Source organism: Megalopta genalis, chromosome 5, assembly GCF_051020955.1.
Source record: "Megalopta genalis isolate 19385.01 chromosome 5, iyMegGena1_principal, whole genome shotgun sequence".
Lineage (NCBI taxonomy): Eukaryota > Metazoa > Arthropoda > Insecta > Hymenoptera > Halictidae > Megalopta > Megalopta genalis.
In genome coordinates, this window is record NC_135017.1 from 11563948 (window position 1) to 11585992 (window position 22045).

General features: G+C 43.9%; 1 protein-coding gene across 11 annotated transcripts in view; it reads right to left on the reverse strand.

Annotated features, from left to right (window-relative positions):
* dnc (phosphodiesterase dunce) overlaps window positions 1–22045 on the reverse strand; it is a 540449-nt gene that overhangs the window by 209699 nt on the left and 308705 nt on the right. For 5 of the 11 annotated variants that reach the window (XM_076521354.1, XM_076521355.1, XM_076521353.1 and 2 more), the window contains exon 1: window positions 11337–11554. The exons of the other annotated variants lie outside the window; for them this stretch is intronic. The gene's annotated coding sequence lies outside the window, so the exon portion shown is untranslated. Of the gene's footprint in view, window positions 1–11336; window positions 11555–22045 lie in introns of those variants that run through there. 11 annotated transcript variants of the gene reach the window in all.

The window sequence follows — 22045 nt, forward strand, 5'->3', positions numbered from 1 at the left end:
TGATTAGATTGCGAGCCGCGTGTGCATCGAGATGACTGAACGCGCATCGATCTCTGGCTAGATCAAATGTACGGCGCGGTTTTCTGGACAGAACGGGAAAATCCGTTGCGAGTGCATTCGCGGCTGCTTACGCTACGGCATGCGTCTATTTCGATCGTTCGACACGTAACGGCAATGTAGAGGTATTTTCGTAAACAAGAAACAATGTGCTGTTGTCTCCGCCGTATTCGCGAGGACTGATATTAATTCGTCGGATTCTAACCGCTTCCTCGTTACGTTTCCCTTCGCACGGATATAGTTGTGCACTATTTTCATGTTTTCTGTGTGTGTTACAATTTTGTATTTGCGTAGAAATTGCAATATAATGTGATGTTATGTACGTATAATATTTATATAATATATACAATATTTATATTACTATTATGTATTGTAATTATAATTGTATCAATAATTATATGGTTATAGGAATATTGGAATAATTATAAGAATAATTGTATAATTATTCCTATTATAGTATGAGCAATTATATAATTATAGGAATAATTGAATAATTATAAGAATAATTGAACAATTATAGGAAATAATTGTATAATTATAAGAATAATTGTGCAATTATAGGCATAATTGTATAATTATAGGTAATAATTGTATAATTATAGGTAATAATTGTATAATTATAGGAAATAATTGTATAATTATAGGAAATAATTGTATAATTATAGGAATAATTGAATAACTATAGGTAATAATTGAATAATTATAGGAAATAATTGTATAATTATAGGAATAATTGAATAACTATAGGAATAATTGAATAACTATAGGAATAATTGAATAACTATAGGTAATAATTGTATAATTATAGGAAATAATTGTATAATTACAGGAATAATTGTATAATTATAGAAATAATTGCATAGTTATAGGAAAAATTGTAAAATTATCGAAATTATATAACTATACGCGAATAATTATAAAATCATAGGAATAATTACATAATTGTATGAATATACTTATTAAATTGCATCGTACCAGCGAGAAATAATCATAGAAAGTATAATAATCGAACAACTACTGTTAACTCGCATTCGCACAGATGTAAATCACGATGAAACACAAATGAGAAGTCATCCCGATGCGCTAGCAAAGCCCTCGAGACAATACGTACAAAGGTCACTACCTCTTGGCATTCAGTTCTGTCGCCTCACACCAGTTTCCCCGAAAATTACCCGAAATTGTGTCCCTGCGACAGAGCAGCAAAGCCCGAGAATGGCAGTAGCCGCGAGCCAAGCGCGTTACCGTTTTCTTCCGACGTCGAACCGTCGCCGTCCGCGGCTCCTTTTTTCCCGGCCGAACAGCTGTTGCTCTTCACATTGTCGCCGCAATAGCCGCCACACTTCCCCCGTCACATCGTTCCCATGCGACACGACCAGCTGACTGTCATCATCACTGGTCGAACATCGTCGTAGGCGAGGTAAACGAGGGTCGGTTTCTGGAACGGAACCGCGACGACGCCTCGCGCGGCCGCTGACCGATTTCACGCCGGAACTTTTGTCACGATGATGAACGGGCCTGTCGGAAAACACGGGGAGCGCACCGGCGACGAAAATAGAACGACTTTCGCGCCGGCCAGATGCCCCGGACCACGAATTCTTCCGTTCAGGATTATCCGGGTTTCGAAGTGGCTCCCGCGGAAAACCTCTGCATGATAAATTTCCGATTTTCGACAGCCGATATTCAGGCCGCGGCAATACCGCGGGGAAAAAATCGTGCGCCGATAAATCGCAACCCGTTCCGAAGCTCGAAATCTCCTCTTTCGAACGAGTTGTCGGAAATTGCTTTACGATCTTTTTCAGATGTTTCGCGAAATGAAAACTAGGAACTAGTTCGATCGCGCCAAATTCCACTTTGTGATTTACGAAAAGTGGACGATTTTCGCGTTGCTGTAATTCTGTGAAATACGATCGTACAGCGATCTGTCTTAGACCGTTTTAAAGCTCGAAACCTCTCCTTTCGAACGAGTCCTCAAGAATTGCTCTACGATTTGCCGTAGCTCTTTAATGGAACAAACACGAGGAACAAGTTCGATCTCGCGAAATCCTACTCGACTTCGTGCTGACCAAAAACTCGATAATATTCGCACTGTTGTAACTTCGCGAAAAATAATCGTAGCAAGGTAGCTCCTACGCCATTTTAAAGCTCGAAATCTCTGCTTTCGAATGCACCGGCTGATTTTTATTTAGGATATTTGTCCACGATACACCGAGCCGGAAACTGGAGACCCCTTTTTTCCTTAAAAGCCAAAATTCGGACGTCTCCAGAATCATTAAATTGTTTAAAAATTTCTGAAGATGGGAAATTGGAAATAATCGACATCATCGACAACGGAACAACTTATAGAATTATCCAATCGACTGGAAAGCGGCGCGGACGATTTCCTTTAGGCGGATTTCAAGTGCTGGGCTCCGCCGAGCCGAGGCTTATGAAATTAGCAGTTCGCGTAACGTCGAAAGAAAAGCGGCTTTCGTAACGAAGTTGTCCGCCGCGTCGGCAGATTTGTGGATGTCACTCGTGGAGCTCGTTAACAGGTCGACTCAAGTTTAAGGGATTGCCTCGGAGAACGGTTCTATTGAGGCAGTCGGCGGGGGCTCTGCGGAGAATTACGTGAACGGGGTCTCCGCGGTGCCGCCTCCTGTTTTCGCACTTTCCCAACAGCCTTTCTAGGTCGATTCTTTCAGCGAGCAGCGGCCGGAAACCCGTCGTCCCTTTCGGTCCGAGAATTCAGAACAGGAAGTGGGCCTTGGCCGCCCGATGCACTTAACGATCCGAGTGGGCGGCCGGCAAACAGACTTGCAAGAAAACGCCCGATTGTTTTGACCGAGATCCAAGTTAATTCGACCGAATGGACAGCCTAAGCGGTTCAATTGTCTGCTGCGATTGTGCCACCCTTCCTTGACCTCGGAAGAATCATGAAAAATATACAGGGTGTCCCAAAAATGTCTCGCAATCCGAAAGTAAAGGGATTCCTGAGGTTATTTGAAGCAACTTTTTCCTTAGCGAAAATGCAAACCGCGGCTTCGTTTACGAGTTATTAACGAAAAATAGTGACCAATCAGAGGCGAGATCATTTGGCGCGTGACGGCCGAGCCAATGAGCGGAACTGGGCTCCGCGCACTCGTTGGCTGAGCCGCCGCGCGCCTCTTATTGGTCAGTGTTTTTCGTTAATAACTCGTAAACGAAGGCTCGGAGATAATTTTCGCAAAGGAAAAAGTTGCTTCAAATGACTTCAGGAACCTCCCATTTCCGGATTGCGAGACATTTTCGGAACACCCTGTATATTCACAGGCTGTCATTTAACTCTTACACCTGAAGATACTTCTTGCGAACTATGAGCGTCGTAAAGCGAACGGAACTTGTTTGATACAAAGAGGAACGCATAAGAAAACAATTAATTTTGTTGCCATTTTCCTTTTTCATCGAAGTACGAAGATCTAATTCAGTTTTTAGATCATAATGTGCAACGTTTTTAACAGTAGATCTGCGAAAATAGTCAAAATAGTCTGGTTTCTGGTTTGTTCTTTTACGGTTGCTGATGTTATCAGAAATGATTCTGGGAGAAATTTCTAAAAATAAATAATCTTGCCATTTTTATAAAACAATATACATCGGTCTCGTTGAAAGCTGGACGGATTTAACGTTAATCATAACACTCGAAAGTCTATATAATAATAAATTACTTACTGATAAAAGATATGATAAAGTGAAGTATTTATTAAAAATCAACCGAAGAATATGCCGATAAACATTACTTTCTGCAGCCTTGCGCCTTAATAATTTTCTATTACGTGTTTGATAGACATTCGACCAGCCTAAATATTCACATCAACCTAAATTAAACGCTGTGCGTAGAATTATTTATAATTTTATTCGTGAATGAATTTTCAATGTTATTTTTTTTTATACTGTCAGATTATTTAATTTAACCCTAACGAAACGAGCGAAAATTTAAAATAATTGCTCTGAAACTAGAGCTCGGTAATCAATATTTATACTCTGGGTCACAATGGACCCGAGCAGTCCGCGTGTCAAATATATCGAATTGTCAGAAAAATTTCGACGAAATCAGAAAAAAACATTCCAACACGGATAATCAGTTGGTTTTGGAATTAGATCTGCGTTAGATCCAGATTAGATTAGATTTCGATCGGGTCAAGGTTAGGTCTAGATACAGGATTCGATTTGTATCGGGTCTAGGTCAGGTCTAATTTCGATCTCTATCATGTCCTCGTTAGATCTGGGTTGGCTGTAGGACGAATTTATCGCAGGTACGGAGCAGTAATCGTCCAGCCGTGATTTAGCGTATTACCTAGAATTTCATATCAAATCGTGGCCAATATTCGCAGGTATGACTGCCGCTGAGTGGACGTTTATCGTAAATATCTGGTCCATCAGCATGCTATTAATATGTATTTCACAATGTATCAACAACTACAACGAGTCTCTCTAACTCCTCTGATGGGCATTAATGTCTGAAAATGATTTTAACACACTTTGCACGGGCCGAGTAACGATCATAAATTTCAGACGATATATTTTAATTTCACCATACGCTAAATTGCACAAACGTTGTTCATACCTTTAGGTCGTTTAGACTTGAAAGCAGATGCATGTTTCACGTTCGTTGTTATTTATAAGTGTTATTAAAAACAGAAGTTTGATAAATTCTCTGCGTTCATATAATCAATACAGTACAAGTCCAAACTTACGACATTATTTTCCAATCAAAGACAATGGTATTTCTATTAAAACATTTCTGCGGGTACGTCGATGTTCTATTAAAATAACCCTGAAGTTTCAGAAAGATCGGTCCAGTTGGTTGTTTAAAAATAATTGTCTAATTAGAGCAAAATTTCAGGTATTGCAACACTTCATTCGAACCTCGACTTTAGCTATTATTTTATTTATTTGCTAACAAATGAACGTAGATATTTAAACCAAAAAATTTCCGTAATTATATCAATGTTATACTGAAATGACCCTGAAGTGTCAATAACATCGGACCAGTACATTGCTTAAAAATAAATTAGTAAATAATATCAAATTACAGCCAGATATTGCAAGAATTAATTCGAACCTCAACTTTGGCTATTATTTGCTATCGAATGAACGTAGATATTTAAACGAAAAAATTTACGTAATTATATCAATGTTATACTGAAATAACCCTAAAGTGTCAAGAGCATCGGATACGTACATTATTTAAAAATAAATCGATAAATATTGTCTGATTACAGCCAGGTATTGCAAGAATTAATTCGAACCTCAACTTTGGCCATTATTTGCCATCGAATGAACGTAAATATTTAAACCAAAAAATTTCCATAATTATATCAATGTTACACTAAAACAGCCCTGAAGTGTCAATAACATCGGACCTGTACATTGCTTAAAAATAAATTAGTAAATAATATCAAATTACAGCCAGATATTGCAAGAATTAATTCGAACCTCAACTTTGGCCATTATTTGCCAACGAATGAACGTAGTTATTTCAACAAAATTTTCGTAACTACAGCACTGCATGCAAGCTTAAACACTTGTCGAATCGCCGCGTCAATCAACCTGTCAATCGTCGCGTCCGTCCTTTAGCAACACAGTGCATTTCACCGCTTTCTTTCCACGCGTCTCGATCTTTCGCCACAGCCACCGTAATTCCTAATCCAACGACAACAGGTCCGGCAAAGCCTGGCTTCACGGACACGACCACTAGACTCTGAAAATGATTAGAACGCGGCCGGCACGTACGTATCTCGACAAGCGTCCAAGGTCCCCCGTAGTCGCTAACACGCGACAAAAAACGCGTATCCGGGCGCGCGCGTCGTTTATCATGTTTGCACAATTGTCGCGTTCCTGGAAAACAGCTGTTTTATCCCGGCCGTGTCATCATCGACACCTCTTTGTGCGAGAAAGCATTGGTAGGGGACAGAAAGGAACGGGGATCCCTGCCGGGAGGCCGGCAACAATGGAGCCCGCGCGTCTTCGCGCGCGCACTATTTGCGCCGCGGTGTCTATTCCGCGGCGGAAAAACGTTTGGGAATTGCGAACGCGCCCGAGGCGGCCCGTCACTTTTAAATTATCCGACGAACTGTCGCGCGCAGACTGCCCCCGCACGGCGAAATCGTGACATTTTGTCCGCGCGGAGATTACGAACTTCGACGGCGGTTCGTCGCGATTGGAATCGACGATGATGCAATCAGCTCGAAGCGGAACCGACCGAAATTTCGAAACGAAGTCGGCGGCATCTATTTCGTCGGGGAACGTACGGCTCGAGGGCGATTCTATCGAAGCTGATTTAAGGGATCGAAGGATTCGCCCGAGAGAAGCTGCGCGGATTATTGGACGCGGATCAAACGTCTGAATCGGCCAGACGAAAGTCTGCGATTCGAAGACGGATTTAATGAAGGGGGATTTAATACAAATATTTAGTTTAAGTTAAACTTTTCGAAATGACGTTGATATTCTTTTTGCGAACAAATAGAGCGTCGCGTGCCGTTTAAAAATGACGAAATATCGACTCCTTTAAAGATAATTAAATATCGATCAGAATTACTAAATACTGACTTCATTAAAAATAAGCTGAATATTTACTGTTCGAAATCGGTACATCGTCGTATACTCTGCAAAAATAACCAAATATTGGCTTCCTCGAAAATAATTGAACACCGACTTGTTTATTTTTAAGGAAGTCGGCATTCGATTAATTTGAGAGAAGTCAACGTTTAATTATTTTGAACAGTGTCTAAAAGTGTTCAATTATTTCTAGGATCTTTTTACGTTCACACAAACTAGTGAACATTTCATTATCCTTTAAAGATCATACGACGATCTGGTTACTTAAAACAGCAGAAATCCTATTATTTTTAAAGAAGTCGATATTTCATTATTTCTCAACGAAGTCGATCTTCAATTACGTTTAAACAGCTCGCGACGATCCATTGCTTTAAAACAGTAAATATAAAATTATCTTCGAAGAATTCAGCGTTCGATTCATTCGAAAGACGTCAATGTTTCATTACTTTAATTTTATATTCACCGTTTGAAATCAACGGATCGTCGCGAGCTGTTCAAACATAATTGAAGATCGACTTCATTGAACAAATAACGAAGTATCGACTGCTTTAAAAATAATAGAATATCCACTGTTTTATATAACCAGATCGTCGCACGCTCTTTAAAGATAATGAAATATTTATGCCTAAGTATAGTCGCATACTCTTTATTATTAAAAGTTTCCACGAAAGATCGTTCAATATTAAAGATCCCGAATCGAAGGAGAATTATTTTAGCGATTGTTTAGGTCGCAGGTCCAGCGTCCCTTCGAATCCGAGCGAGCTGTTCGAACATAATTAAAGATCGACTTCATTGAACAAATAACGAAGTATCGACTGCTTTAAAAATAATAGAATATCCACTGTTTTATATAACCAGATCGTCGCACGCTCTTTAAAGATAATGAAATATTTATGCCTAAGTATAGTCGCATACTCTTTATTATTAAAAGTTTCCACGAAAGATCGTTCAATATTAAAGATCCCGGATCGAAGGAGAATTATTTTAGCGATTGTTTAGGTCGCAGGTCCAGCGTCCCTTCGAATCCGAGCGAGCTGTTCGAACATAATTAAAGATCGACTTCATTGAACAAATAACGAAGTATCGACTGCTTTAAAAATAATAGAATATCCACTGTTTCATATAACCAGATCGTCGCACGCTCTTTAAAGATAATGAAATATTTATGCCTAAGTATAGTCGCATACTCTTTATTATTAAAAGTTTCCTCGAAAGATCCTTCAATATTAAAGATCCCGGATCGAAGGAGAATTATTTTAGCGATTGTTTAGGTCTCAGGTCCAGCGTCCCTTCGAATCCGAGCGAGCTGTTCGAACATAATTAAAGATCGACTTCATTGAACAAATAACGAAGTATCGACTGTTTTAAAAATAATAGAATATCCACTGTTTTATATAACCAGATCGTCGCATGCTCTTTAAAGATAATGAAATATTTATGCCTAAGTATAGTCGCATACTCTTTATTATTAAAAGTTTCCACGAAAGATCGTTCAATATTAAAGATCCCGGATCGAAGGAGAATTATTTTAGCGATTGTTTAGGTCGCAGGCCCAGCGTCCCTTCGAATCCAAAAATATTTCCCGCAGTCGGTGCGCTATAGTGGCCTTTGCGACACCGGCGGTCGATACCGGGGAAGTAGCCTAATGCCCACGGAGCTGATGATTCCTCATAATCGTTGAACACGTACCCTAGCAAAATAAGGCTCGCGTTGTCCCCACGGCGTCGAATCGATTCACCGTCAACGTTTACGACAATCGACCCGGACGGACGGCTTTATCGCGTTATACGGGGCTCCGCAGGAGCTGTTACTCTTCCCACGAGGAAGATACGGTGATCGTCGGTACTCCAAGAGAAAGGATCGTTCACAGGGTCGAAACTGGGATCAGCGAGGAGCCCTTCCGTCCGCCGTTCACTTGCATCGTCGCGGAACCAAACCGGAATCGTTGTCTCACGGTTTACGAAACTCTCGACCTGTCTCTTGCAATCGTTCTGGCCAGCGCTCGAGCTCGTCGACCGACGATTCGGCAAGCTTCGCGAAGACACCGAAGCCGAAATTGTTGCGCCGATCACTTAGGATCACTTAGGATCATTGTCTCCGAGCATGGTCGCGGCAGCGTCGCATAATCGAGGATGATCGATTCGTGATCTTGGAGTTCAGCGGCTCCGTCGGGTTCGAAGACTTCGTTTTACCGGGCACAACGTTCAGTTCGTGGTTCGCCGAACCGTGCTCGACCTCGAAAGCAGGCCGAAACTCGATCGAACAGATATCGCGCTAAATATAAAACTTGTTCACTCGGCGATAATGGAATATTCTGCGGAGAAAAGAATGCTCGAAATTGCGAGGGAAACTTTGCGTCGAACGACGCGAACCAGCATCCGGTATTTATAAACATTTTAAGTAAATGTTTTATCCCGCGCGTTTCGTCCTGTTCCGCTTTCAAAGGAGAGAAGGAAAATCATACTCGGCCGGCTTTCCTTTTGGGCGGGATACAGCGGCGCGCGTTCGACGGAAACCTTGGCTATCGATAATTCTGGCGATCGAGAGGCCCGATTAAGGTCTCAGACGCCTCGAAGTCCTCTTATCTGCGATATCCCATCGGCATTACCGTGTCGAATCGTTATCGATTCGTTTCGCAAGCCACTTGTCCCATTATTTTCCTCGGAATCGCGCCGCTTCGAATTCGAGTGGCGCACTTGGCCGATTCGCCTGGCGACTCTCGTGCCCGCGGTTATCACAATGCTTACAGTTTTCGCCGCAATGTAGTCGGACCAGGTTCGACCGTTGCAGCCGGCGCGGCTTCTGGCTCCAAGGAAGATGGAAAGTGCTTTTGGCTAATCGGCCAAATTTGTTGCGAACTGTCCGCGACTTAGCTGCGCTGCCGGCCAAAATCAACAATTGACCATGTAGCGGATTTAGCCATTCCTGGGTCGCAGGAAGGCGGAGGATCGTCTTGCAACCGGCGAAGATGTAACCTGACCAGGTTTGAGAAGGGTGGTTGCGTTCTGAATGCTTGATCGGCGGGATCAGCTGGACGAGTTGATCGTCTTGACACCTCGGTTATCTGGACGTCCGAGTCGTCCAGTCTTCTCTCTCAATCGGATCAACGATCCCCAACTGAACTACCACGTAAACTGGACTACCGAAAATCCAGGACCGAAGGTCCTGACTCGTAATCCAAGGATTGACTACTTTGAAGAAGAGCCTGTCATTCTTAATCCTTGATCGACGAGGTCTAACTACACCGATTTCACTTTGAACGCAACGTCGTTAGGGCGAAGAGTCTTTAATGCTTTCTCTGTCGGAGCAGCGAAGCATAAAAATAGAAAGTTGACTCCTTCGAGGAAGAATTAGCTGATAATCTTAATCCTCGCAGAACACAGCGTCTACATTAACATCGTTTTGAATGGAACGTTGCCAAGATAAAGAGTCCTCACAGAAGCTCTGGGTAGAACATGAAAATGCAGTGCTAACAGATTGAATGCTTTGAAGAGAAGGCTGCCACTCTTAATCCCTGATGAAGAAAGTCTAAGTATGCTAAATTCGTTTTTAATATAACACGGTTGGGTTAAAGACTGCTTTAAGACGAGAAACTAGCTCCACCAAGACCAAGGGTGGACGTGGTACTGGAAATTTGAATCCCTCGAGCTGTCATTCTTAATCCTTGAAGAATAAGGTTCTAGGCTAACGTTATTGCGAATGGAACATTGCCAAGATGTCTTCGAAACGGTACGATAACTCATGCATGATCATCGAAATATAAAACTAGGGAATTGAATCCTTCGAAGAAGAAGTGGTTTGTCGTTTTGAATGCTTGAAGAGCGAGGTCTATAATAATATTATTCGAAAGGCGGCATCGTTAGGATGAAGTGCAAAGGGTCCTTAAAATAGCAGAGTAGCTCCTTCTGGACCACGAAAACATACAAGATTGAATGCTTTAAAGAGGAAACTGCCATTTTTAATCCTTGAAGAAGAAGAAGACCTACAGTGACATCATTTCCAAGACGAAGCATCCTTGAAACAGCAAACTAGCTTCTCATAGACTATTAAGAGCGGAAGCTTGAACTTTTTAATGCAGTAATTGCCGTTTTTATCCTCGGAATTGAAGTCAGTTCTAGTCCATGTAGAACAGGCTCTACACTAAATCATTTCGAAGGGAGCATTGCCAGGATGAAGAGTCCTTGAAACAGCAAACTAGCTTCTCCAGCACCACGAAAACAAGGCACTAGAAGATTGACATCTTCTGCGAAGAAAAAGGAACTATCATTCGTCATCCTCGGAGAACAAGGTGTGCACTAACGTCATTTTGAACAGAGCATCGCCGAGAAAACAACATCGTCCTCGAAACAACAACCTACGAAGACCGCGAAACCCAGGCGATTGAATCTTACAAGCCAGAAGCTGTCATTCGTAATCCTTGAAAAACAAGTCGTCGATCCCAATGCTCGACGAACAAGCCCGCATCGGCGTCGTTTCGACCTGAACACGGCCAGGGCAAAAAGTCCATAAGCCAGTAAACTAGCTGTTGGCGGCGAGAACAACGCAGCGAGATCACAACGCAGCACGAAACCGAGTCAGTCACTGGCACAGAACAAAGTCCACTCGCAATGCTTCATGATTAGCGCGGTGGATGAGGGCGCGGACGCCGCGACGATGCAAGTAACAGCTCCGAACGGCTCCTGCACGTAAAACAGCGCCAGTCTCACCTCCGGAATCCAGAATCCAGCGGGTCCCGGCAGCAGAGACGGACTACGGTGCACGGACTCGCGTCTACGTCAGGAGTTTTTGCCTGCGCACCAGTGAAGAGGACACCAGGGCTGTGGCATCCTCGCGCGCCCGGCGATCGAGGCAGCGGGACGCGATCGGCGATCTACGCGTCACGGGCAAACGATCGCGATCCGCTCGAGGTCGCGCGTACTGTCGGACTGAGAGCGGCGTCGAGCTGCCCTCCTGCGAACCCAGACCGTTGCGTCGCGAGCATGCTCTCTCTGTCTCGTTCCCGCTCCGGTCGGCTTCAGCGCGCTAGAGCCGTCCCGAGCCGAGTAGCACACGCTGTGTCCAACCTGGCCGCACCGGGTACGCGGACTCTCCTCGGCCCGACGCTCCGTCTTCCTTTTTCCTCCCTTTGCCGCCGAGGGGATGCACCCCCGGAGGCGGAATACGTTTACGAGCACGCGGCAACTGCCGAGTTTCGCTGACTTCGGGAGCGGAGGGCGTGCTTGACAATGGACCGGCGACGCCCGGTGTGCTCGGACGCGACCCTGTCGTGGGCGGTCCGGCCGTGCTGACTCGCCGGAAAGCCGTTTCCGGTGCCTCGAGACCGTCCGGCTCTCGATGATTTTTTTGAGGAACCGCAGAAACCGAAAGGTCTGGGATTTTATGGAAGTTATTAGACCTCAGCGGACCTCGTTGGATCTCGCTGGACGTTGTCGGAAGTTGTAGGAACTCGTTTGACGTTATTGTACTTGGATGAACGTTTTAGGACCTTATTGGAAGTCAGTGGACCTCTCTGGAGTTTGCTGGACCTCCCTGGACTTTGCTGGACCTCGTCGAACTTACTTGGACCTCACCGGACCTCAATGGACTTCATTGAACTTTGTAGGACTTCGTTGGTCCTCACTGGACGCCAGTGGACTTAATTTGTTTTCACTAGACCTCACTGGACCTCAATGGCTTTAACTGGACCTCGGTGGGCCTTATTGGATCTCGTTGGACTTCAAGGGACTTCATTGGATTCAGGGGACTTCGTTGGACTTCATTGGACCTCATTGGTCTTTATTGGATCTCACTGGCGATTTTTAAACTTTACTGGATTTCATTGGTTTTAAGTGGACCTCACTGGACCTCATAGGTTTTCATTGAACTTCATTAGACCTCGTTGCACTTGGTTGGATCTCGTTGGACTTCAGGAGACTTCGTTGAATTTCAAGGGAGTTTATTCGACTTCGTTGGACTTTATTGGACCTCGCAGGACTTTATCGGACCTCACTGGAATTTACCAAACTTTACTAACGATTTTAGGACCTCATTGGACTGAGGACTTTCATTGGTTCTAGGAGAATCTTCATTGGTTCTAATTTAAATCCTTTTAGATCTCATTGAACCCTGTTGGATCTCATTGGATCTAACCCAAAAGTACAACCCTCCCAAGACCTAACTCGACCTTCTTGGACCTCACTAGACCTTATCCGACCTCTTCCAATCATTCCTGGACCTCGCTGCACCTCGCAGACCGCACTTCACCTTAATAATTCCATTAACTCAAGCATCCCGACGCCGGAGGCAATTTTTCAAGCACGATCGTCCCCTTGTCGTATAACTGCCGCAATTTTTACAATAGCGCCTTATAAAAATTCATGAACGTAGTTCGAGGGCGTGCTAACAACACCGCAACGTTTCACAATGATACCTGGACCTATCCTCTCCAAGAAAAATTCCCGAATCAAAGGCTCGCGACAATGGTTCCAAATTGCCGACCAACACACTATTCCCTCCACCGAACGAAAGAAAATAAACAGAGTCACGTACCGCCGACATAATTGGCTCCCTAAATACACCAACGAACGAAACCAACGGCTCCTAATTTGCAAGCGAAGTTCACCGCGAACAAACATCCCTCGAACAGCTCAATCCGCATAAAACGTTCGAATCACGCGCAACCTTCGGGTCTCGGCTCGCGTCTCGCTCGCGCGTACAACTAAGTTTAAGATCCGTCTGTTTGCTCGCCGTTGCCGAACTGCAACTGCACGTTAGCCGAGCAGCGGTTAGAATCTCCGCCGAGCAAACCCGGGGAGACAGACGGTGCTCTCGCTGGAATATGCGCGAACAAGGGTAAACATCGAATCTCGCGAGAAATGGCTACTGGAATATTGAGGATGGAAGATACAATTGAAAGGAAACGTCATCCCGTCGGCTGCCCGTTTAAATAACAGATGCAGATAGATAGAGAGAGAGAGAGACGTGCAGAGAGAAGGAAAGGCGAAGAAGAAGCCGAGAGATCACTATCCGCCGGCTTTTATGAAAATGGTGCGTGCAACGATAACCGTTTCGCAACCGCGGCAGAAACAAACCATCAAGGAAATATTGCGAGCTCCGCAAATATTTGCTCTCGGGTCTCGAATCGATTTACGCGCCTCTAGAGAGACACGATTTTGGATCCCAGCCATCGCCCGAACCTCGCCGCTTCAACCATGCCACGGTCACGTGGCCCCGCTGGAGCACGCGTGAATTCGTGACATAACCGCGGCGGCGCGCCGCGCCGCGTCGGTTCCGGAGAGTGCACGCGTTAAATATAGTCGCGGTCGGACAGCGTGACTTCCAGCCTCGACGACGTCGTAGCTCGTTCGAGAGAGTTCTTAGAGCGTTCGTCGAGCTCTTAAATTGTCCATGTTTGCGCGAAACGCGCGCGGACGAAAGGGCCCAAGTTGCAGTCGATTTATATCGCGCGCCTCTCCGACCGGCCCAATAAACGACCCGTTCCAATAAATAAACGTGCCGCTGTCGGATCGACCGTTGCACTCAGCCTGACCGTTGCGAATCGACGAAACGAGATCGAGCGAAAATTTCGGGACACGATCGACGCTGTCGCGAACAAAATTTACGGGATTTTCAAATTCCGTTCAAATGTCGTTCATTCTCGAATCATCTCGTTGCACCTGTCGCGACTAGAGCGTGGATTTCGGCGCATTCGAAGAAATTTATACAGTTCTGAAATATTTGAATCATGCGGCGATCGTCGCCCGTCACGATCGAGTTTGGCACGGGAAATAGTTTCGGTTTGAATCAACCGAGCGAAATAAAATTGTCCGACGCCGCTTGTGCTCGGAACGGCTGTAATCGTGGGCGATTGAACGAGCATTGAGTTTCGAGCGAAATTAGCGTCGAACGATTCGCGGCAAATATTTCCACGCGGGATTTCAATCGGCGGGAACGATATGGAAACGCGAAAGGCGAAAGGCTAGAGTTACAACGAAATCAATACACGTTTTTTTTTTTGGTTTACAATGCCAGCCGGCGTTCTGGCACGGTCCGTTGCGACTGGTCGTGCAATTTTAAGCGCGTCCATACGGGTCCGAACATTTCCGAACACGTTCGAACGCGCGCAAACAGCGATTCGCTCGGCGGAAACGAAATTCTCAAGTTCCCGCGCGCCTCTCTGCGCTCGCAGAGGCAACAATAGGGGCCGCGGTTCGCTCGAATACGAATCGGCCAGCGGGATCCAGCGAGTTGCAGGCAACGGGTCACGTCTGCCACTGAAAATTGCGACACCGGGCTGATCGTTGCGCGCCGTCTACGACGGCCGAGTCGTGAAAGTCGGTCGTAAACGTTCCTCTGACAAGTCAGTCGGCGTCTTCGGCGGCCTTTCGGGATAAATGTAACGGATGAGCTGTGTTCAAGGCTGAGTGAGTCCTTTCAGAGGCCGGCTATCTTCCCTTGCGATGCCAAGGGGGCAAGCACCTGTACTATATTAAGCGGAAAGGGACGGCCTTGCCGGGGACGGAACTGAGCACGCCCGTCACAGAGACTTCCTCGCCGAGAAACTGTCAAGCTACGGTGCACGACGGTCCAACCGGCCGATCCAGCTGGCCAAAAACCAATTAGAAAACTTTACAGAGGCCGAAACAGTTTCTTGCCTGCGATGCTTACTTGTACGTACGAGGAACAATGCCTCGACTTTTATTCTCTTTAATGGGTTTCTTTTATCTTGACTTAGTCAGAAATTAAATTTTATTTCCCACATTGTGATTTTTAATCGGGTTAGTTGGGTCCGTTGAATATTATGTTAATAATTCATATCTGTATCTACGTATATTTTATATGTGAGTCACAATATATAATATTATAATATTATTATAATATTATTATAATTTTATTATTATTATTATTATTATTAAGAACAAATATAATATACATATATACAATATATTGTACATAGATACAAATGCAGATTATTAACATAATATATAATATACCACATTGAGCTCATGAAAAATGAGTATTAGGAGAATCAAATTTAATTTTCACTTTACTATAATATTAAATATTAATATGTATATTATATACAATTGTGAACAATAATAATTATTATGCGTTACCATGTTTCGTAGAAAAAGTTAATTTGTAGCTGTCCCGAATTTCGGCCAGCCAAATAGGCCGGTCGGACGAAGACGACTCACGGCTTTGTCCGTTCCCAGAACCGGAACGCCGGTCAGCCGGCGGCGTCGTATCGTTGCGGACACCGAGAGCAATTGGATTGATCATTAAAGAATACTGTCACGTCCCGGCGCTCCCGGGAATCCGGCGAATTCTTGCCAGGAAGCTGAACCGAATCGTCGGCTACTTCAGTTTCTGCACTTGGAACTGAGCTATTGACCAACACGATGCTCCGGTGATGGGGGCCGCGGGGAGGGTCAGCGCGGAACCATGATTGCGTTTGCTTAGGGATCAATCGAAATGGCCTGCTTGGAAAGAACAAACGGAGTAGAGTATTGGGTTTCATAGAATCTGTGTCAAGTTGGCATATGGTTCTATCCGCGTTGGTAAACGTACGTCCTCGTTTCTCTTTTTTCGCGGGACCGACGCTTTGTCTCAAGGTTGTCTCGGGTTGTCTCGGTTCTACGGACCTTGTTTGACTTTTTTGGACCTCACTGGACCCTATCGGGCATCACTGGACTCCGTTCGTCTTCATTGAATTGCATTTGACTACAGAGGACCATAAGGAACTTTATTGAACCTTATTGAAATTCAATGGACCTCACTTGACCTCGATGGACTTCAGAAGATGTCATTAATCTTTCTTAAAGCACAGTGAACTATATGGAACTAGATTCTACTTTGGTTGACCTTGATGAACCTCAGTCGACCTAATTGAACTTCGTTGGATCACACTGAACATCATTCTTTTTCGTCGAACTTCACTGGACTTGATTGGACCTCAATAGAGCTTAATGGACCTTAATGATTTCCAAGGGACCTGATTGAACCTCATTGGTCTTCTGATTCAGTAGACGCCCATGAACTTCAGTAGACCTCAAAGAATTTTGTTAGACCTCGGTGAACTTCAGTAGACCTTAATGAACTTCAGTAAAACTCAGTGAATTGTAGTAAACCTCAGTGAACTTCAGTAGCCCTCAATGATCTTCAGTAGAGATCTTAGTGAATTTCAGTAGATCCCCATGAACTTCAGTAGACCTCAAAGAATTTTATTAGACCTCAGTGAACTTTAGTAGACCTCGGTAAACTTTAGTAGACCTCAATGAACTTCAGTAAACCTCACTGAACTTTCGTTGACCTCAGTGAACTTCAGTAGACTTCAATGAATTTTTGTAGACCTCGGTAAACTTCAGTAGATCGTAATGAAGTTTAGTAGACCTCAGTGAACTTCAGTAAACCTCAATGAATTTCACTAGAGTCCAGTGAACCTCAGTTGACCTCACTAAAAGTTTTGCAGATATTATTCGTCCTTATTGGACTTCGCTAGTCCTTATTGGTCTTCATTTCATCTTACTGGACCTCGTTCGACATTATTGTATTCCAACAGGCCGTATGGGTCTCCAATAGACTTTTGTTGGTTCCGAATATACCTGCATGAATATAAATTGATCCCAATGGACCTCGATAGACCAGATCGAACCGGCGAGGAAAATTTCGCAGCGCCTCGAAAACGGGAAAACGTCGAAGCATAATAAAATGATCGGAATTACGTGGAAGTCGCGATGCTTTACGGTGGATTGACGAGGGCCTTTGGCATTCTGCTTTCGAAAAAGGCTGTCAGAGTTGCTGCGCGTCAAGCTCGGGCATGGATTTAATGTATTTAGCGAGAAATTCAAGTTGCCGGAAGCGGAGACCCGACGATGACAGCCAAAGGAAATAAAGCAACCGGCTTTTAACGACATTAAAAGTTTATCCCTTTGCTGGAACGAGCAGCTAGCTGCATAACCGAGTTTTAATTACGATATGCTTCATCTGGCGACTTTTTACCGCCTTGCGACTGAACGTAAATGCACGAAACGAACGCCGGCTTTCCTTCATTTCCGGACGCAAAGAAACAAAGATTTCGCATTCGATTTTCCAGCGATCAGCATTTGCCGAAAAAATAAAGCGGGTAGACTGGAGTGATCGCGGCAGAGCGTTGTATCCGTTACGTGGAGCTGGAACATGGCCGGTTAATGGAACCGTTTGCCAGCTAAAAGCTCAACGCGAAATACGATAACGCCCGGCGACGCAGAAACGCGGTATCAAAAACCCACTGCAAGCGGAAGATCAACAAATGGAATAACATGTTTAATTGACAGCGCAGCACGGCAATACAAACGTCCGAATGCTAACCAGCTCTCCGGTTCGTACAATTGAATTTTAATAAAAAATACCGACGTATTCCCTTCGATCGTGTTCGCCGTGTTGATAGGAAATTTTCAAACATCCTCTAATGCGATTTTAATCCTTTTTCCGGTAGTAATTCACGTTGTTGCGTCACGTGAAACTGAAAACTGTGCTACTTCCAGTTGAAAATATTTGTTTGACCTCGCTGAACATCATTGTACTTCAATTGAACTTAATGAACATCACTGGACTTTAAGAGAACTTAATGGACCTCAATGGATCAATTTAAACTTTATTGGGGAATATTGAACCTCATGGAGCTTCACTGAACCAGACTGAACTTTATCGTCTTCATTGTAGTTCGTTACACATCGGTGGAACTCAATGGACCTCGAATTGATGTCAATGGGCTTCAACAAGACCAAAGTAAACTTCACTGGACTTTATTGGCCCTCGTTGAGCTTCATTAGCTTTCACTAGACTTCGGTGGACTTCAATGGACCACGACTGATTTGAATATACCCGAATTGACCTTAATATACCTCAGTGGATTTCAATGGGCCTCAGTTGACGTTAGCAGACCTCAGTGAACGTTGTTGGAGAACATCGAATTTCATTGAAGTTCACTGTTTTACATTGAACTCTAGTGGGCCTCACTAGATTTCAATGAACATTAGCAGATCTTGATGAACTGAAGTTGACTCAGATCTAATACAATTTATTGAGGTTTACTAAAGCTCATTAACTTCAGTTGACCTTAATGAGCTTTAGTAAACCTCAATAAATTGTATTAGATCTGAGTCAACTTCAGCAGACCTCAGTGAACTTCAGTAAACCTCAGTGCACTTCAGTAGACCTCAGTGAACTTTTGCAGACTTGAGTGAACTACAGTAGACCTCAGTGAACTTCAGTGTACCTAAATGAACTTCAGTAGACCTCAGTGAACTTCATTAGGCCTCAGTGAACTTTAGTAGACCTCAGCGAGCTTCAGCAGACCTCAGTGAACTTCATTAGGCCTCGGTGAACTTCAGTAGACCTCAGTGAACTTCAGCAGACCTCGGTGAACTTCATTAGACCTCGGTGAACTTCATTAGACCTCGGTGAACTTCATTAGACCTCAGTGAACTTCATTAGGCCTCAGTGAACTTTAGTAGACCTCAACGAGCTTCAGCCGACCTCAGTGAACTTCATTAGGCCTCAGTGAACTTCAGCAGACCTCGGTGAACTTCATTAGATCTCAGTGAACTTTAGCAGTCCTCAGTGAACTTCAGCAGACCTCATTGAACTTCATTAAACCTCAGTGAACTTTATTAGACCTCAGTGAACTTGTCAATGAATGAACCGGTCAACCGTTTAATTATCTACTCAAGGAAAATTCGCAAGTTACATCCTCGAAAAAATCATTTACCTCGAACACTCTCCGATCTCATTCGCCACGCCGACAACATTTTTCAAACATCGTCCAATGTGATTTTAATCCAGTTTCCCACCGTAATTGATGATGTTCCATAATATCGTCGCGCGAAGCTGAATACGGTGCATCTCCAGGTTGAAAATATTTTCCGTGCGCGATCTAAAGTCTCGCAGCCTCGAGGGCCAAACTTGCGGAATTTCTTCGTTCGCCTGTATAATCGCGAACCGCTACTCGGAGATCGCCCGAGGACAACACGCCGGGCTCTCGATCCTGCTGCGAGGAAATTTCAAAGGAAGACCGTCGCATGACGGGAATCATTAAGTAGAGCAAATAGACGGAGACAGACACGGAGACCCCGAGTGGCCCGCTCCGGGACACGTAATGTTGTTTTAAGCTGCTAGACGTGTCGCGAGAATTAAGGCGCCCTTCGCACAATCCAATAATTATTTTACCCTGTTTCGCACCGCTTACTGTTCCGCCTGCTGATCATGCATCGACGAACATACCGTGAGAGCTCTGATGCGAAATACGTGTAATTCCAATTCGGCGTTCTCGCTCGCAGCAGAAACGTTGTATCTTTATTTTCAATAAAATATAATTTTATTTTACTAACAATTATTTTTACCATCTTTATAGGAGAAGTCGAACAATTAGTCGACAAAAAGCCTGATTGAACTTCGGGAAAAATTAACATTAAAATTTCACTCTAGGTGGTTATTGACTTATTAAAATCTTTGCAAGTGCCCTTTGACCTCTCCGGTACAAATATTGTTGAAAGGTAATTCGAGTACTTGCGTGGACCATTGTAAAAAATATTACGTGCACATGGAGACATCGACTTTGAAGAATCAAATGAGTAAATTGCATTTCAGAAATATTTTTGAATTGTTTAAATCAGCATTATTCTCACTATCGGAGAGGAAAATTCGGAAAAACTTGTAAAATCAAAGAAATCGTCGTACGGTAAGAATTTAGAGATAACGTAGATTGGGAGCCGTGTATCCTGGTTGCTAGGCGACCGTAAAAGCTCTGGTTGCCCGCGTAAGAGTTAATGCAAAATTCAGACAGGCTTTTCTCGATAAAGGAAAAAGTTAACCTGTCATTAATTCTTCCACGGATTATGGCACGATACTTAAGCCATCGGCAGCGTAATCCGATTAACGGTGTCGGCTGATCGATAAATCAATTAAGCAGCCAATACGTAATTAAGGACGCAAGTGGGTCGGAAAAGGCGACGGTTTTCGTGGGAAATTTTGCTCTCGCCGCTGCCAGGCAGGAACGCCGCAGTAATTGTTTCTGATAAGATTGCTGCTAAATTGCTTTCATTCTTTAATTACATTTTCATTTAAAGACATTGTTAAAACGTGGCTTTTGTAATATATTCTATATTAAACAGATCACAGAGTATAGTGCTCAAAAGGATTATACCATGGACAAAGTTTTGATAAAACTTGGCCAACTTTTACCGACGATATCTCCGCGATAAATTATCGTAGGATGATGAATTTTCTTTTAAATTAAAGCTCGAAACCGCTACTTTGAGATACCGTTCCTGGATTTTAATTTTGATGTACCCTCGCCACTGTAACCCTTTAAATGTGAGGCCGTGTTGAAAATTATTGTTACATCGAAAATAGTCAAGTTTGAGGAATTTCACGGACCTCGTAAAATTTTTTACGGGGATGCCGGTTACATTCGAATAAAGTTCTATTCTTCCTCTTTAAATTAAGAAAAAAGAAACCTAGCTGCGATTTTTTTTCGCGAAGTTACAGCACTTTAAAATAACCCTTGTCAAACTTGGCATTTTTAAGTAAGACACACATGGCTTCACGTTTAAATGGTTACAGTCGCGATGGTAAATCAAACTTGAAATCCAGCGACGGCATCTTAAAGCAGAGATGTCAAGCTTTAATTTAAAAAAAGAGTCATCGTGTTGCGACGATTTTTCACGGAGTTATCGTCGGTCGAAGTCGGCCAAATTTTATCGAAGATTTTTCTACGCTACAATTTTGTCGAACAGAGCAGAAAGCCTCGCTGCGAGAAAAAGTAATTGTTCATAAATATATGATTTCAACACGCAAATATTTTCTACCGTTTTCGGGTGCTCGCGCGCTCTCCCATGGTACACTGTCGATCTCCGCGTGAGAGCGCCCCGTAGATGGCGCTGGCGGATTCCCGAAATTGGGAATTCATTCAACGCCGTCGAAATGACGAACTCCGATGAAATTTCGGGCTCGTTGATCAGCGTCGGGTGTTGTCCGAAATGCCCGAAATTGTGGGCAACGTACAGACAGCTCCGCGTGGTCTAATGCTAATCCATAAATCCCGAGGGCTGGTAAAACTGGGCCGAGCCATAATTTTTCTCTCAGGCGGCGCCGTGAGATATTACTTATAAAAAACGATACTTAAAGTCGTAATGCAGCGGGGGAATTGGTCCATCTCTTTCTTTACACGGCAGTTAAATTCCGGCGTAATAAATTTTTCGGACCGTGCCGTCCCCGCGGAGGAGATAAATTCACCTAAACGGAGTTAATTGCGAGCAACGTTCGCGGGATGAATGAATTAAACCGAACCTCGTAAACCGTGCGAATGAAACATACGAAATCTCCGCGCCATTCCGTCGACCCTTTACAAAATAACTTTTCGCCACGACTCTCGAAGACATTCCGAGTTAATTTA